Source organism: Saimiri boliviensis, chromosome 4 (genome assembly GCF_048565385.1).
Source record: "Saimiri boliviensis isolate mSaiBol1 chromosome 4, mSaiBol1.pri, whole genome shotgun sequence".
Taxonomy (NCBI): domain Eukaryota; kingdom Metazoa; phylum Chordata; class Mammalia; order Primates; family Cebidae; genus Saimiri; species Saimiri boliviensis.
Genome location: NC_133452.1, coordinates 71,320,362 through 71,338,484, shown reverse-complemented (window position 1 = coordinate 71,338,484; position 18,123 = coordinate 71,320,362).

Here is an 18,123-nt window from a genome sequence, read left to right as displayed (position 1 = left end):
GTAGTGATCAATTAGTCATCAACTATTTTATGTATATAAAATATATGTAAAATATGTTTATATATGTATACACATATACATATATTGTACTGCAATACATACTATTAATAAAGCAGTTACTCTATTCATGCTAGAAATTCTGAATCAGAATTTCAATTGATTTTATGTTTTCATTACAATGATAACCCTAATATTGTAATTAATTGTGGCTTAGATAATCTGATTGAGTACCAAGCTCTGTCATGAAATTTTAGTACCCAAATTTGCATGTCATTTTCATTTTATTTTCTTTTATATGAAATCATGGTTTGCTATATAAACAAATTCTGTATTGTATCAAATGAAGGAAAGCTGGGAAAAATTAAATTTACATGCAGTCATGGACTGTAAACCTCTGGACCAGAGATGGCTGCCCTATCAATAGAATCACATTAAATTAAGCAACAGATAATAATAAGTAGAACCAACTGTTTATGCAACAAGTTTTAAAAATAACGAGTAATGAATATATGATTAAAAAGTTACTTTTCAATCTAACATCCAACAATAACTAGGTTGAATACCCATTTAGTGCAGTTTAGTAATAGGAATTTGAGGCCAAGTGTGGTGGTTCATGCCTATCATTTAGCACTTTGGGCGGCTGGGGAGGGAGAATCACTTGAAGCCAAGAGTTTAAGACCAGCCTGGTCAACAAGTGAGACCCCATCTTTACAAAAAATAGGAAAAAAAATTAGCCAGGCATGGTGATGGATGCATGCCTATAGTCCTAGCTACTTAGGAGGCTGAGTTAGGGGGATTGCTTGATCCCAGGCGTTTGGAGGCTGCAGTGAACTGTGATCATGCCACTGCAATCTAGCTTGGACAATGGACCAAGACCCCCATCTCTAAACAAAGGAAAAGAAGAAGAAGAAAAACAGCGCTGTGAACATCCTTTCCCATCTAATCCAAAGGAAAATACAGCTTTAAAGAGTCATCAAGCAATGCTTTATTAAAAGTGGCAAGACAATGATTATGTACAATGTTAGGTTCTCTTATACTAGAAAAACACTGAAGCCATCACTTTTTATGACACATGTGAGAAGGGACTCTCTGCGTTAAATATTAGACTTTCAAAATACAAAGCCATGAATATATAGAATTAGATCTGTACCTACTTCTTTTTACAATTAACTAAACATCAGTTTTCGACCAATGTAAAAAAATTTTTGAAAAATAATACAAATTTGATTATTTTAAATTTGGTTTAAAAATTTTCTCATTGTTTTGGGTTTTTATTATCACAAATACATTTAAATGTCATTATACTAAAAAATTTAAGAAATACAGTATTTGTTTTTCTCTAAAAGTGGTCTAAATGTATTATTCATATCAAAGAATACTAAATTAAGGCATTTGGATTAAAGCAAATTTTTGTAAAGCATTCCAATTCTTCCTCCCAAGACAGTTTAAAATCTAATTGATGAAATGGGACCTAGTAGTCTTTGACCAAGGGATACACAAAAAGATATACTGCTGCAGGCCAGATTTTCAGTGGGTTCTGATGTCATGAATGGTTTCAAGGAGGAAGTAGAACTTGGCTTTATCCTTCAAGGCTAAGGTAGAGTTTGGCATGGTATTCTCAGAAAGGGAGACAAGATGAGCAATGGTGTTTGGAAGTGTGCTCAGGATAATTAGGGCTTCAGTTTAGCTGGCTGGAGACTGTGTGAAATGATCGGAAGAGATACAATTGCAAAGTAGTCTGGGGTCAAATTATAGATTAAATACATTTACTCTCAATAAAGCCCTGAATAACATCAAATTTTACTCACTCATATTTATTGCAATTTTATGGTTTTATATAAGTATGCAGAGGGTATTTCTTCTAAAAGTTTCTGTGTTTCATAAAAATATTTTCAAATTAAATAATTCCTCATAGAAAATGCATGATAAATAAAAATAAAGAAAAAAACTTGTAAAAACACATTACTGAAATAATCATTGGGATTTAGTTGACTGCTTTTAGTAAAATTAGACTGATTAGTAAGTTCATTACTTCCCAACCCCATTTTTGTGACTCTTTTCTCATTGTGTTTTACATCCTTTAGGGAAGTAAGTGAGATAATATGTGTGTAATTTCCTTGCTTATCTCTTCCTTTATTTTTACCCCTTTTCATTCTTCTTCTAGCTATAGAAAATGTTATTAAAATGTTTGTAATTACAACTCTTTCATTCCTTTCACCTTCCTTTAGTTTACTCATGAATTTTCCAAATGGTGGTATTTGTGTCAGGTTGTCTTAGGAAATATTTGGAGTTTTAGAGAGGTAATACAGAAAAACAGTTGACAAAGAACATTTTTTTTTCTTCATTAGTGGACCAACACCAGACCTAATGCTTATCATTGTTCATGTGAATCTTTTATATATTTGAACTGCCAACATATAAATGTTGACCAATAAAAACATACACATAATTTTGTCATGTGGATTTTAACATTTTAACTTTATTTAATAAATAAAAACATTTGTCAAACACTTCATGTTCTATATTTGACAAACATTAGTTCTATTCTAATTTTCATAGAATTCTATAAGGAAATGTTGATAGAATACATCACCTTTTATTTTAATGTTCTCTCAGAGAACTTGTCCTATGCTACAGAGCATCCTTGAAAACAACAACCTGCTAAAATTTTAAAGATAGCCTCCTTCCAGCAGTAAGAATTTCTTCAGAAGTAGAACCTTTTCCAAACATATTAATATTTTCAAAAAAGATGATAACCCTGTCAGGGATTAGACTGTCTCCAGGGTTAAAACCATAATCTGGTAAATAACTTCAACAGAGTATCTCTTTCTCCCTGAATAGGAAACTTTCTCATCAGGGAATCCCACAGATATTCATTTCTTCAAAGACAGGACCATTAAAACATGTCAGAATCTTCAAAGTGGGAAACATGCCACCCCTTAGCAAAATGAAGTCCTTTAAAGTACAAGCCCAACAGCATTATGAAGGCTCTGAAGGAAAAGTCCCAAAGCTCTACAAAATACTGCTTCCAGTACCCAATCCTCAAGATTTTAATTTTAAAATGTTATGCAGATGGTGCGTAATCTACTTTTTTAAAATAGACTGTATTTTTAGAACAGTTTTAGGTTCATAGCAAAATTGAGCGGAAATAAAGAGATTTCTTTATATACCCACTGCCTCCACACATACATAGCCTTCCCCATTATCCACATCCCCCACCAGAATGGTATATTTGTTACAATCGATAATCCTACATTGAAACATCATTTTCATCCAAAGTCCATAGTTTACATTTGGGTTTCACTTTTGGTATTGTGCATTCTATGGATTTGAGAAAATGTATAATGACTTGTATCCACTGTTATAGTAGCATACATAGTAGTTGCACTGTTCTAAAAATTTTCTGGGCTCCACCTATTCATCCCCCCCTCCTTCCAATCCCTGGCAACCAATGATCTTTTTACTGTCTCCATAGTTTTGCCTTTTTCAGAATGTCATATTGTTGGAATCATGAAGTACGTCTTTTTAGATTGGTTTCTTAGACTTAGTTGTATGCATATAAAATTTCTCCATATTTCTCCATGATTTAATAGCTCATTTCCTTTTAGCACTGAATAATATCTCATTATCCGGATTTACTAGTTTATTTATCCATTTACCTACTGAAAGACATCAAGTTTGCTTCCAGGTTTTGGCAATTATGTATAAAGCTGCTGTAAACATCATGTATAGGTTTTTATGGGGATTCAGAAAAACTTCTTTGGGTCAATACCAAGCAGGTAATTAGTGGCTCATTTGGTAATAGTATGTTCAGTTTTTTTAAAGAAACTGCCATGCTATTTTTCAAAGTGGTTGCAGCATTACGTATTCCCACCAGCAATGAATGAACATTCCTGTTGCTCTATATCCTCTCCAGCATTTGGTGGTGTTGGTGTTCTGGATTTTGGCCATCATAATCGGTGTGTTGTGTTATCTCATTGTTGCTTTAATTTGCATTTTTTGAATGACATATGTAGTGGAGCATCTTTTCATACGCTTATTTGTCTTTAGTATATCTTCTTTGGTAAGATAGTTTTTAACTTTTTGGACCTTTTACAAATCAAGGGTTTTATGTTTTTTGTTTTTTGTTTTTTTGTTTTTTTAAGTTGCAAGGGTGCCTTATATATTATATAACAGTTCTTTATCGGATATGTTTTTGCAAATATCTTCCTTCCATCTATGGCTTATCTTTTCATCATCTTGACAGTGTCTTTTGTAGAGCAGATGTTTTTAATTTTAATGAAGTTCAGCTTTTCAGTTATTTCTTTCATGAATTTTTTTCTTCATTGTTGTACTTGAAAGTCATCATTAAACTAGGGGTCATCTAGGTTTTCTGTTATTTTCTAGGAGTTTTACAGTTTTGTGCTTTACATTTTGGTCTGTGACCTATTTTGAGTTAATTTTGGTGATGGATGTCAGATGTGTTGGATGGAGGTGTAGATTCATATATTTGTGTATGGATGCCCATTTGATACAGCACCATTTTGTTGAAAAGACTATCTTTGCTCCATTGTATTGTCTTTATTCCTTTGTCAAAGATCAGTTGACTATATTTATGTAGCTCTACACTTGAGCTGTATTCCTGTCTACTCGTGCTCTTTTTTTCTATTTCACTATTACCACGTTGTCTTTATTATTGTTGCTTTATAGTAAATTCTAAAGTTGCACAGTGTCAGTTTTCCAACTTTGTTCTTCTCCTTCAGTATGTTGGCTATTCTGTGTCTTGTGCCTCTCCATATAAACTTTAGAATCATTTTATTGATATTCACAAAATAACTTGCTGGGATTTTTTTTGTTGGGATTATACTGAATCTATATCAAATTGGAAAGAAATGACATCTTGATATCCAGTCTACTTCAGAAATATTCCCATTTCACTTGCACCATTTTAACTGATAAGTAAAATGCTGCAAGATGTAATTATCAATTTAAAATGTTGTTATTAAAAACTTCATATGTATATATTTAAAATCTAATACAAGGATCTGGGGGAAATAATACATGAATGTTGAACAGAACCCTATGCAGTTGCATTGTTTAATGGCAGTCTTTCACTTAGTTCGTGTTATTTGTTATTTACAGAAGGGGCTTACAACTCAGGACAATAAGTTTTCTGAGGCGAAGTCATCTTGATTGTGCTTTTTTCTTTAGGGAAAAGGGTTTATCTGCTTTATTGGCCTGACAGACATTGTGAGACTACGTTAATACCAGAGAAAGCTCTGTGAAAACTGATGAATGCCATCATAACTGTAATCATCATTACTTTTTATTTATTTTTAGTAATAAATAAACACAGCATCTTGCTACATTGCCCAGGCTGGCCTTGAACTCCTGGCCTCAAGCCATCCTCTCACTTCAGCCTCCCAAAGTGCTGGGATTATAGAACATCAGCTACTGCATCTGGATTAATTATGTGATTGTCACTATTTTCCATTTCAGAAATTTTTGTGAAACCAAAGAATACTTTTTGTCTTAATCTGAAATTTGATTGGGTTGTGAGAGTTTTGGATATAAACTAATGTTAAAATTACGAATGAATTAAGCATATGAAAATCTATGAGAATAAATATTAATATTAACACAGTGTACAGAAAGTATTTGCAGTTTTCTTTTCTCTCCCTCAGTTATTTGTTTTTACAAGATGATGATGCCATTCTACATTTGAAAATTGGCCAAGATCATGGGTTTTCTGTTTGTGTGACTTTGTTTATAAGACTTCAATGTTATATAATGGATCTCAATATAATATATAATAAAAGTTTATATTACCATTTTAAAATGTAGATATAGTTTGAAGATACCATGCACAAAATATAATGGATTTGAATCTTTTACTTAAAGTTGTGGTTGCAAAGGTTCTGGGTTAACTGATATTACATTTTGCTGCCTTTTACTTATAATCAGCTAAAACCATTTTTAAAGTGTCTGTAATTCTAATTCCCAAGACAACCTTCTACCTAGTAACAAAAATCACTTAAACATGATCAGCATTTTAGCTCTGTAACTTTGAAAAGCATGATTTTCTGAATTCTTAGAACTTCTTTTAATAAGAATCTTGAGAATGATCATTTCCCAGGAATGGGAGCAGCCTGTGGGAAGTACAGCCTCAGTGCAAACGCTGTGGCTATGGCTGTGACACAAACTGAGGCCAAATGGCAGTGATCCTTAGTAGCAGTTATCAGACATCTAAGTGGCATATTTTCATGGCCAACGCAGTGGATGAGAGCTGCTTTATGATTAGAGGAACCACAGGGGCCAAGAAAATGAAAGTATCGCAAGAATACCAAAATACTTAAGTACTTGTTATGTTCCAAGTGTTTTGGGTATTTATATACTTGCTATCTCTTTTAAATCTCACAGCAACCCTAAGAAGTTAATATTATCCTTATATTAAATAAGCATTAATATATAAAAATGAGGTTTAGATGACTGACATTATTTTAATTTTGAGGAAATACTTGAAATGTTAATAGTAATATATTAAACTAAGTTGTTAAATGAATGCCACAGTAGAGTTTTAGAAAATACGTTTGGTCTTGAGAAAAATGGTGTGAAAATTAGGAATTATAAGGTAATCCCTCTGTCTCCATTTTTCATTCTAAATAAGAGGTTTGTTTAGCAACAGGCCACAAAATTTACACTAAGAAATTTTTCTCTTATTGAGTCTTTCTGGCTTACCTGGAGATTTGAGGCAAGCTTATAAGACATGTTATGGGCTCCATATAGATAAAATAACCAGTCTAAAGAACCTGGATTTCTGCTTCAAAGAAAATTTTTCACTATTAAAGTGAGATTTCTTCTAGTGTCAGGAATAACGCACAACTATTGAAGATGAAGACCATATTCTAGACCTGTGCTTCTTAAGCTTTATGATCTGAATACTTTTGTGGGTTATATTTGTGACTGTTTGCATATTAGACATCAAAACTTAAAAAATAATTAAATATTCTAAAACAATTAATTTAAAATAATGGCACTAATCCCACTATGTGCAAACATAGATAACATTTTTATGAAAAATTACTATCCCCTCCAAAAAAAGAAAAAAAAGGAAAAGAATGACATTGCTTTACATTTTTGCAAATTGATTTAATGTTTAAATTAATAGACAAGAGTAAATTATGTTATTTGTGCTTTCATTTCATCTGCCGCCAGACATGATTGAGGTATATGAAGAATTTCTGGCCTTACATAGACATGTAGTTGTCATTACAGATAATTGCAAGTGTTCTTTGATACCATGCCAAAACTCAGTAAGTGGTTGTTTTTTAAAGGTTACAATGTAAAACCTGAAATTATATCAATAAATGCTTCATATTTTGTTAAAATTCATTGGGATCTTATGAACTTTGAATGGACTCATACATCAATTTATAACATCTTTCAAAAAGTATTGTTTCACAGAGGTATTCAGATCTTCCAAATATCAAAACAAAATATCATATTTGTTAATATCACTATAAATGTCATCAAAAAGTGTTATGTATTGGGAAGTTTGAATTTTATCACTAGCAGCAAATATTGTTGGTTTCTTTCTCTAATACTTTAATTCTAATATTTTTGAAAAATATCTGCCCAATATCCATATCTGAATAGCCATAATTTGTCAGTCATTCTTTCAGTAAAGTAAAAAGGTATTCCATGAAGGATTAGCTAGTTCAGCTGTGATTCAGTTGCCCAAGTGCTTTTCCTCCAAAGAACCATCATACTTCCATACGTAGCAAAACTGCTTTTTGTGTACTTCAAATTTTGTCACATGGGACACTGAAAAGATGTATATTCAAGTTTCATCAAATTGCAAATATTTACTGCTTCACTGAAGACATTCTTAAGAGAAATCTAATTAAACTAATTAATTAATTTAGTTTAACTACTTATTTGTTAATTGTGGGTATGTGGTGGGGAGAAATATTGTACAATGACTACAAGTGCAGTTTGGTGCAAATTGCTAGGAGTTTAATCCACTATTGCTTTTTGTAGTATCAGTGCGATTGTGAATACTGTGAAAAAGCAAGTAATGCCTTAGTATTATGATAGCAATATTTTTGACCTTATGTACCCATCCATGTCCCAAAGGTGTCTTGGGTGACTAAAAGATCCACAGATCACACTTTATAAACCTCTGTTCCAATATTATAGTTCAAAATTATTTAAACTGTCCTAGAGTATATTTGCTCAATGAGGTCAGTGATCTGACCTCTAGCACTTAGAACAGTCGCTAACAGCACATGATGTAAGCACAAAATATGATTTGTTGAATTAAAATAGAAAGAACTGAATGCATGAGTTCTCGTCCCTCTCCCCATTCTTTCCTCCTCCAACCAGGCTATGTGCTGAATAGCTCTGTGATTTATTTTTCTCTTCTGTAAAACGGACATAATAACAGTACCTAACTTACAGGTTTGTTTTAAAGATGACACGTGAGAATACATTACAATGTTTCAAAAAAAGACCAACATGTAGTAGTGGTGTTCCATTATTAAAACATACATTAAGGATCCACAGTCGTCTCAGTTATAGTTGGATTTTGTGCCTATTATAGTGTTTCTATCAAAAGAGCTGAGTATTATGCATGAATTAAGAGCTAGCTAGGATAGCACTTGCATGATACCTTCAGAATATCTTCGGGTACTCAGGCTTCTATTTTTCGGCACTAATATCATACCATGTCATTATCATCTAAAAATCACATCCAGATGCTGGATGCATTCCAATCTTATGCATTGAGGGCCAGAAAAAGGAAGAAAGATAGGAAGGGTTTTCAAAGAGGCTGCACTGAGCTGAGTCAGTTTCCTTTAATTAGCTTTCTCAGAAGTCGTGTATGCCAGTTCTACATTTCATTGGCTGCAGTGTGGCCACAGACAAGGGAGGCAGAGAAGTTAGCTTCTATTCCATGTGTTCCTATAACTAGTTAAAAATTAGGGTTTCTATATTAAGGAAAAATAAGAAAACTAATGGCCTCTGCAGAAATAGTAAAATAGGTGCTATGTAACATATAAATGGATATAGTAAATTGTGTAGAAGTGTGACTTATACAGATGCTTTTTGCTCTCGTATGGACATAACAACTGTTTGACCTAGCATTGAACTCAGTACCTTACCATCGGCCTTGATCCTCACTGAAAGGCAGAGACTGTGCATCAGCCTGTATCTAGTGTCTCTATGTTTTCCCCTGGATCAAGCGATGAAAATTCATATGTACAGTGCATCGAATGTGAGTCAGCTACGTTGATGACTAACCATTTTAGGCTGAACTGAGAGCACTGCAGCCTCTCTAAGTTTCCCGAATCTTATCCCAATTATATTTCATTTAATAACACTCAGTGAAATATCTGGTGGCAGGGGAAATGAAAGTACATGCTTTTATGGGATCATTCATCAAGAACTAATTGAAGCTTTCATACAGTTTAGTGCTGATAAAACAGTGTAACAATAAACAATAACAAAATTCACTGGAGAAGGATTTGTTTTGCCGTGAGGAAAATGGTTCCGTTTCATCCTGGGATTCCTGGTTAAAAGAGTCTCCAATTTACAAAGGGATAAGCGCAGGCTCCTCTGCATAATGACGGGGTGGAAGCTGTGTCAAATGTATTAGTGTTGCTCCACTGGAGCCATTCTCATCCTAAGTATTTCCTATTGTGTGGGACTCTGGCAGGAGGCTGCAGGACCAATAGGATTTTTAAAAGTTTCTTTTGGCTATTTATTGTTATTGTGCTTGAAGCAGCTCCTCTATAGTTTTTTATTAAAAAATATGGAAACATCTTTGTGTACCTTCACAAAGTTCAGATTTTTAAAAATTGCATTTTAAGAAGTTCTTTTTTGAATACTTCCTCATAAGAAGTTGGCTGGCTCTTTGTCATTGGAATCCTGGTATTTGGACATCTGGCTGAATTGAAAAGGATGAAATAGAATGGACTTCTTACCAATTTTCTTGGTAGTGATTTAAAAGTAATAGTAGCAAAATGAAATATACAAGAAATATGCTGCAAACCACTGTAAACCTGAATAGCCATTTGCTTACACACCTTAAAATGTGTTGCTATATTTATATGACTTCCATGACACCATACTCTACATGCAGAATTTACTTGGTAACTGGTATATCTTGTGTGTAATAACCACATATTTAGTGGTAAAAATTATTACCTAGACTCAATTCAACTCAAGGCAATAAGATTAGGCTGTCTACAACCACCATTTAAAAAATGCCGAATTAGAATATGTATTTGAATACAGAGTATAGACAAATGATGCTCATATAATAAGGCTAATAGGATGATAAGGTACCATTAATATTGATTAATGTGTTTTGATAATTTATTTGTAAAATTAAGAAACTTGTAATATAGATATGGTCAGTTATAAATTTAAAATGCAAATTTTTGGTCAAATTTACTTTCATTGTAAAAACTAATTTCTCTTAAGAGCTTTTTAACAGTGGCATAGTCCTAATATATCTTAAACAAATCAATACCAAGCCTAAATTATTTCGTAGTTTTATTTTGAGAGGGATTTAAAGAAACTACAGTTTCTTTTGGTTGGCCAAGAAGCCAAATTAATCCTTCATGCATTTAGTTGCCAGTAATTTCAGTTAATTCGTAGCCACATTAATGAATGAAGGATAAGTTCATATAAATATCTAAGAAGAATCAATATAATGCCTATGTTTGGGGATAAATTAATGATTGTAGAGTCTACAGTTTGGTATGGCAAACTGTATGTGACTTTCCAGACAGATTTGTCAAATCGTAGAATTTTATAGCAAAGAGATCTGGAGATGGGAACAACAATGGCTTAGCCTAAATTTGCCCCATGTTGTAATGCTTTTACTGTAGTTGTCAAACAACTAGGCAGCTTCTACCTCAGGGCCTGTGTTCTATATAACACTCTTCTTAGTATTTCCACAAGGCTTGCTCATTCACGTCTTTTAGGCCTTCATCAAATGCTACATCCTAAATGATGACTTCCTGCCCATCTTGTATTGTGACCCACCAACACATGCACCCTAATTGCTGTTTTGTTTTTCTCTATAAATATGTATCGTCATCTAATACCTTTTTTATTACCTATGTATTTGTTTACTGTCTACTAGCTAGAATTTAAGCTTTATGAGAGCAGATGTTCTGCTGTTATGTTCATTGGTAAATTCCAGCACATAGCCCCGAGCCTGATAAATAATAACGGGCATTCAGTGACATATGTTAAATTAATGCTTTGGGGTTCTAGACCTCTCATGTCACATACAGTGTTTAGATAAGGCAAATCAATTAGTGTACTTGTTTCTGTTTCCTTATCTATAATATATGAAAAATAATGATTACTATTACACTTCATTTATTAATGTAGATGAAGTGGATGAAAGCATGAAAGCTATTTTTTTTTTTTTTTTTTTTTTTTTGAGACAGAGTCTTGCTCTGACACCAGGCTGGAGTATAGTGGTGATCTTGGCTGACTGCACCCTCCACCTCCTGGGCTCAAGCTATTCTGCCTTAGCCTTCTGAGTAGCTGGGATTAAAAGTGTGTGCCACCAAGGCCAGCTAATTTTTGTATTTTTAGTAGAGACAGGGTTTCACCATTTTGGCCAGGATGGTCTTGATTTTTGACCTCATGATCTGCCCACCTCGGCCTCCCAAAGTGTTGGGATTACAGGCATGAGCCACTGCGCCCAGCCAAAAGCTTTTTCTCAAGGCAAATGATTGCAATCGTAACATCAGATGGCTTTCACACAACCCTGGAGAGATAATAGATTTTGCTTTGCTTGACTTTTCTGGTTAAAAGGAGACCTAGAACTGAGGTAAAATGTTGGCCTTAGTACACAAGTTAAAGCTACATTCCGCTTGTCAAAAGAATGCCTATTATAAGTTTTTAGAAATGTAGCAATGAGATAATCTTGTGCTGAAAAGCAAGCCAATTTCATGCAAACAAAAGTAGAGGTGACACTTCAAAGAGAGGTGGAATTTGAGGATAGAAATGTAAGTAGTCTGAAGGTGGTAGGATACAAAAGTTAACTGGACTACATGGGAAATAAATCAGTATCATCTCATTTATTGTATGTTCCTAAGAAAAATGGTGCATTATAGTGGAAAGGTAGTGCAATAGTTAATTATATATGTCAACTTGGCTCTGTTATCCAGTTGTTTAGCCAAATACCAGATGTTGCTATAATGGTATTTTGTAGATGTAGTTAACATTTACTATAGTCAGTTGACTTTAAGTAAACAAACTACCCTGAATAATGTGGGTGGTGGGCGTCATCAGCCATTCGAAGGCCTTAAGAGTAAAATACTGAGGTCTTCTGGAGAAGTAATTCTGCCTAAAGACTGTAACCTAGAAATCATGCCTGGGTTTTCAGTCTGCCAGCTTGCCCTGTGGATTTCAGACTTACCAGCTCCCACATTCATATGAGCCAATTTCTTAAAATAAAGCTTTCTCTCTCAGTATATATCTCATTGGTTTTGTTTCTCTGGAAAATGGTGATTGATACAGCTAGGTATCTGTAGTTTACAATTCCTGATTTGGAGATTATTTTGAGGGTTAAATAAAACAGTATGCTAATTTCTTAGTAAAATGCTGGCACACAGTATGTGCTCATTCTCATGGTGGTAATGGTGGAGGTGATCTGTGATGTGATTACCAATGAAGTCTGACCTTCGTCTGATCTTCAGTTAGTCTATGATAGCATCCACTGAGCACCTGAAATTTGTTGACTGACTTGACAAGTCAAATAAGTAAAAGGAGTTCAGTTAATAAGAAAATGGGGTCAGAAAATTAACTACAGAAATAAATCTGTTCACGTAACTGCAGGAAACACAGTATTTGAAATGGATATAAATGCTTCACCAAGCAGGCTGGGTTCAAATTCCATCTTTGTTTCTTAACTGCTGCATGATCTTACCTGTAAAATGAGTATAATAATACTTTCCCCAAGAGGCTTAGTGCAAGCTTTAGTAAGTAAAATAAATTATGTAAACACCCAGGACTGAATGTGTTGTATTTTCTTCCTCATGTTCCTAAGGTACAATAGACAAACACCACGTTTTCCAGTTTTTGAAATTTAGACCTTAGACCTTGTATGCCAAATGATAAGTCATTTTCAAGTTCCATAATTGGAGTCAAATATATTTTTTATTTTCCCCTCAAGATAAATGAAACTTTATGGAGAGAAAGAATGTGGGTAAAGCAGGAACAGCTTTTATAGTAGTCTCATATGGACTAAGGCTTTGTTGAGAAGAAAAAGGTGGCTTCCTACTGGATAGGACTGTGCAGAGTAAGATTTTTTGTCCCTATAGGCAAGTGTATCAGAGAGTGGGGGTGAAGTGTATCCCAATACCAAGGAAATTCCTTTTTTGGGCAGCTTTTAGTGTCTTGTTCTAGTATGTTCAAGAGCAGTAGCATGGCCCAGAGGTATATTATGTCATTATGTCAAGAGCAGTAGCACGTCCCAGAGGTGTATTATCCCAAAGCCAACTATGGGATGCTGATAACAAAAGTGCTTACAGAGCGAGGAGAAACCAGGGTCATGATCACTGTTATAAAACACAATATGTGTTTTATTGTGTCCATAAGATGTGCATTTTATTATCAGTACAAATGAAGATTTGTTCATTCTCTGGAGTATCATTTAATTTGAAATAAATAAAGTAACAAAGTATGGTTCTAATGTCATCTTTTGCAAATGTTACAAGGGGGATGGGAAGGAGAAAGGAGCTTCTTGTTAAGAAGGAAGTAACAAAGGAATCTCATTATAATATTATTTCTCGAGAAATTAGCAAGACATATTAGATGATACTTTAAAAAGCAATTTTGGTACCATGGTTTTAAAGAGATATATTTAATCTAAATTATTAAGAAGATAAAGGAATGAATTTATTCAGTGTCACTAAAAAGCAATAATAATAATTTTGTAAAAAGCAAAGTACATGCTTCCAGGTGTGCTGAAAAAGTATGCTGGGACAAAGGCTCTGTTAGCACTACTCCAACAGGATGTGCCTGGGGATGGGTCAGGAAGGCAGATAAGTTTAGGACAAGTCAGGTAGGCAGAAGCAACAATTCAGGCAGGAAATGTTCTGCCAGAGCATGTGGGTTCAGATGCCCAGGGCTGAAGCAGTGTGTATTGTGGATGAGCCAAGAGCATGCTCATTAAGACAAGGTCAGGGCTGAAGAGAAAGGTGAAAGGTGAGAAAACAACCAGGCTGTGTTTGATGGTCCTGGAAAAGAAGAGCTTCTGGAGGATTGAGGTAGCTGTGAGGCCAAAGGTTAACCCATTTTTTTTTTCTTTTTTGGTTGTTAATAAGCTTTACTTGATTGTACTTATAAATATTACAAACATTTTGGAACATTTAGATAATATGAAAATTATAAAAAAGAAAACAGAAAATGAAACCTTGAATTCCATATATTTGGCAAATATGCTTCCAAATTTATTTTGTCTTCCTGTATACAGCACATACATTTTTTAAATTTTAAATTGGGTCACACTGATATATCACGTATTTTTAAGAATTTCATTTTATTTCAATGACTATAAATTCATCTTACCATTTTCATTTTATGTGTGTTACTACTCATTGGGCGAATATATCAAATGAATTTTATCCACCTTTTGTAGATGAACATTTAGACTTTTTATGTTTTCTCTTATGTAAACACTGTTGTAATAAACATGCTTTAAAATTGCTGTTTCTTTCCTGATTATTCCAAATGTAAATAAAAATTTTTATTTTATTTTTATAACCATATGATAAAAAGTTTGAAAAACAGAATAAGTAAATAAAATGTTTTTGCTTCTACCATCATAACATATCATCATTTTGGCTCACTTCCTTAAGGTGTTTCTTTGTCCTTATTTTTATCACTTTGACTTTTTATATGCTGTTTATATGCTATAAGCTATTCAACTCAAAATGTGGTAGTTTAGCTCAAAGACATCCCTAAAGCCTCAAATATGCAGTTGTTTTTAGTTTTTGAGGTGCCAACATGCATCCAGACAGGATGTAGGGAGAAGGAAGGGAAGTTGTGATAATCAGAGCTTCTTCAGTCCAGGAGAGATGTTGGATATATAGAATGTATAAACACATCCATCTGAGAATAAAATTACATACAATATAACAGCTGGCTCACTGTTAATAATTTGGTGTTGTTTCTTTCAGTATAGACTATAGTAAATATATCACAAATGAAATGGCAAGCAAATGACAAACTGGGAAAATATTTGCATCATGTAGAATAGACAAAAGATTTCATATGTTTCTTGAAATGTGACTATATGGCTTTAAATGTCTTCATAGAAATGTGTGTGGGGGGTGTAAAATATAAATGCACAGAAATTTCATATTATGTCTGTGTATGTAAAATTTTATGTAATGTATTTGGCCAATTTCTTGTTGGTGGAAAGTTAGCTCAAATTTTACTTAATATAATTTCAATTAACATTCTTATACATGAATCCTAGAAACGCTCTGTGATTATTTCTGTGAAATTTAAGAAACCCTCTGTGAAATTTAAGAAAAATTTGTAGTGGAGAAATTACTGCATCAAGAGAAATGAATATTTTGAAGGCTTCTGATATGTCTTGTTAGATGAGACTCAGAGATTTTTAAAAATAAATATTAACATATTTGATACATAGTCTTTGTATTACATGTATATTAAACGATGGCAATTAATTGCTTGGCCATGGGACCTCTTCCAATTGTAACTGTCTGGCTCTGAAGTAAGCAATGTCAGTAGGCTGCTGTGGCTTCTTTTTAGCTCATGCAGACATATGCAAACATGAACGTGGGGAGTGTGCTTCTTTATTTCTACCACCCAAATAGAACCATATTAATCACATTAATCTGTGATTTACTTCTTTCCCTCATAAAATATCATCACCACCCTATAAATCAGCTGATGATTTTTTGGTAACTTAGAAATGCTTATTATACTCATATATTTATAATTTTGTATAAATATCATCACACCCTATGTGGTGTTTCTTTTTTAGTGTAGTTATTTTTTGCTTTTCTAGCCCTTCTTCTCTTTTTCCAGTTTTTCCATCTTTCCTTACCTACCTCAGGAACAGAAAACATAGTGTAAGAGCTGTATATATATATATATATATATATATATATATATATATATACACATATATATATGTAAGTGCATAGACAATACACACTTATACATGCATGTATTTATATATAAATACACACACACAAATACACACCTACACACACACATGCACAATCATCCATAAATATATCTATGTAAATTTGTTTATCTAATTTATGCTGATTTGTCTATACTTTTTAACAATAATTAATATGCTATATTTTTAACAGTATCTTACTTTTCTGACTCAAATACACCTTACAGAAATTTGAAATCCTTCCAAGTCAAAGGTTACAATGTTAATTCACTCTATTATAATGATATATAGTAGTTTATCTTGATGTACAATAATTTTTTCACATTTCCTGAGGGATCTTATACTTTTCAATTTTTGCAAATTTGATCATCAAGTATTAAAGTCTTGTTTTGCTTTACTTTTATTTACTTACCCACCATTTTTCATACAGTTTTGACCATTTCTATGACTCTTTGAAAATTCCTCTTACCTAATATTTTTTTGCTATTGAAGTATTAGGCTTTCAGTTTATTATTATTGCTTTCTATATACTAACATACTAATCCTTTGTTTGCTGTATATGTACCAAATATATCCCTCAATTTTCTGTTTTTTTAGTTACCTTTTAGATATTGTATTTTGAAGAACAAATTTTAATTATTGTGTAGTTAAATCTATCGATTTCTTTAAGTGTTTGTCAGATAGTCACATATAATTATGTGTTAGTATGAATTTTCATGCTTAACTTGTTATGTTTAAAAAGTTCTCAGGACATAAAAACACTGTATATGTGATGTTTATTTTATTTGATGATATACTCTCCATAGATGCAATTTTGGTTCTAAATCTATGTGTTAAACCAAATTTATATATAATTTTTATTATTGATTTTACATTTTCCATGATATATTTTTATACATTTATTATTAAATAGACAAAGAAATTTAATATTTTCATTTATTTGTGGCCAATGGGAATTATTTTTATATTTTATAATTGACATTGACTAGTATATAAGAAAACTATTCTTTCAAATTTTAGTTTAATGATTATGATGCAGAACTCTAATCCCCTAATGGTATTGTTTCCTAGTTTTTTTAGTTATACAAGAATATTATTTGCTAATGACAATAATTTTGCTTTCTCCTTTCCAGTAATGATATTTATGTTTTTTGTTGTTACTTTTTTATTCGTATTAAGATGTTTTGGATAGCTTTGTGTTAAAATAATATGAAAAATACTTTTTTTCTTATTCCTGCCTATAGTAAATTCAGCATGGTGTTTATTCTTTTTGCTTTATAAATAACATTTAAAGTGTTTATTAAAAATTTTAGCATGGATCTTAAATTTTAGTCAATATACTTTAGAGTTCTTTTGAGATGATCATATAATTGTATTCTCTGCGCTATTGAAAAATGAATGGTCCTTGAATTATAAAATGAATTTTTATAATTCATGTTGTATTATATTTTAATAACTTTGATATATGATTAAATTTTGTGTTATATAGAAACTGTGTATCAGTAATTTAAAAATAAGTTTTCCACATCATTTTTCAAGTTATTTTTGTAAGTCTTTGATACTAGATGTATGAAACTTCATAAGCAACTAGAAAGGCTTCTTTCATAGTTTTAAAAGAATTATACACATATGTGATCCCAACACTTTGGGAGGCCTAGGCGGGAGCATCCCTTGAGGTCAGGAGTTCGAGACCAGCCTGGTCAACATAGTGACACATTGTCTCTACTAAAAACAAAAAATTTAGCCGTGCATGGTAGCCTGTGCTTGTAATCTCAGCTACTCAGGAGGCTGAGGCTTGAACCTGGGAGGTGGAGGTTGCAGTGAGCTAAGTTAGTGCTACTGTACTCCAGCCTGGGTGACAGAACAAGAACATGTCTGAAAAAAAAATGAGCATGGTGGTGTGCATCTGTTGGCCACTGCACTTCAGTATGGGTAACAGACCCATCTCAAAAAAA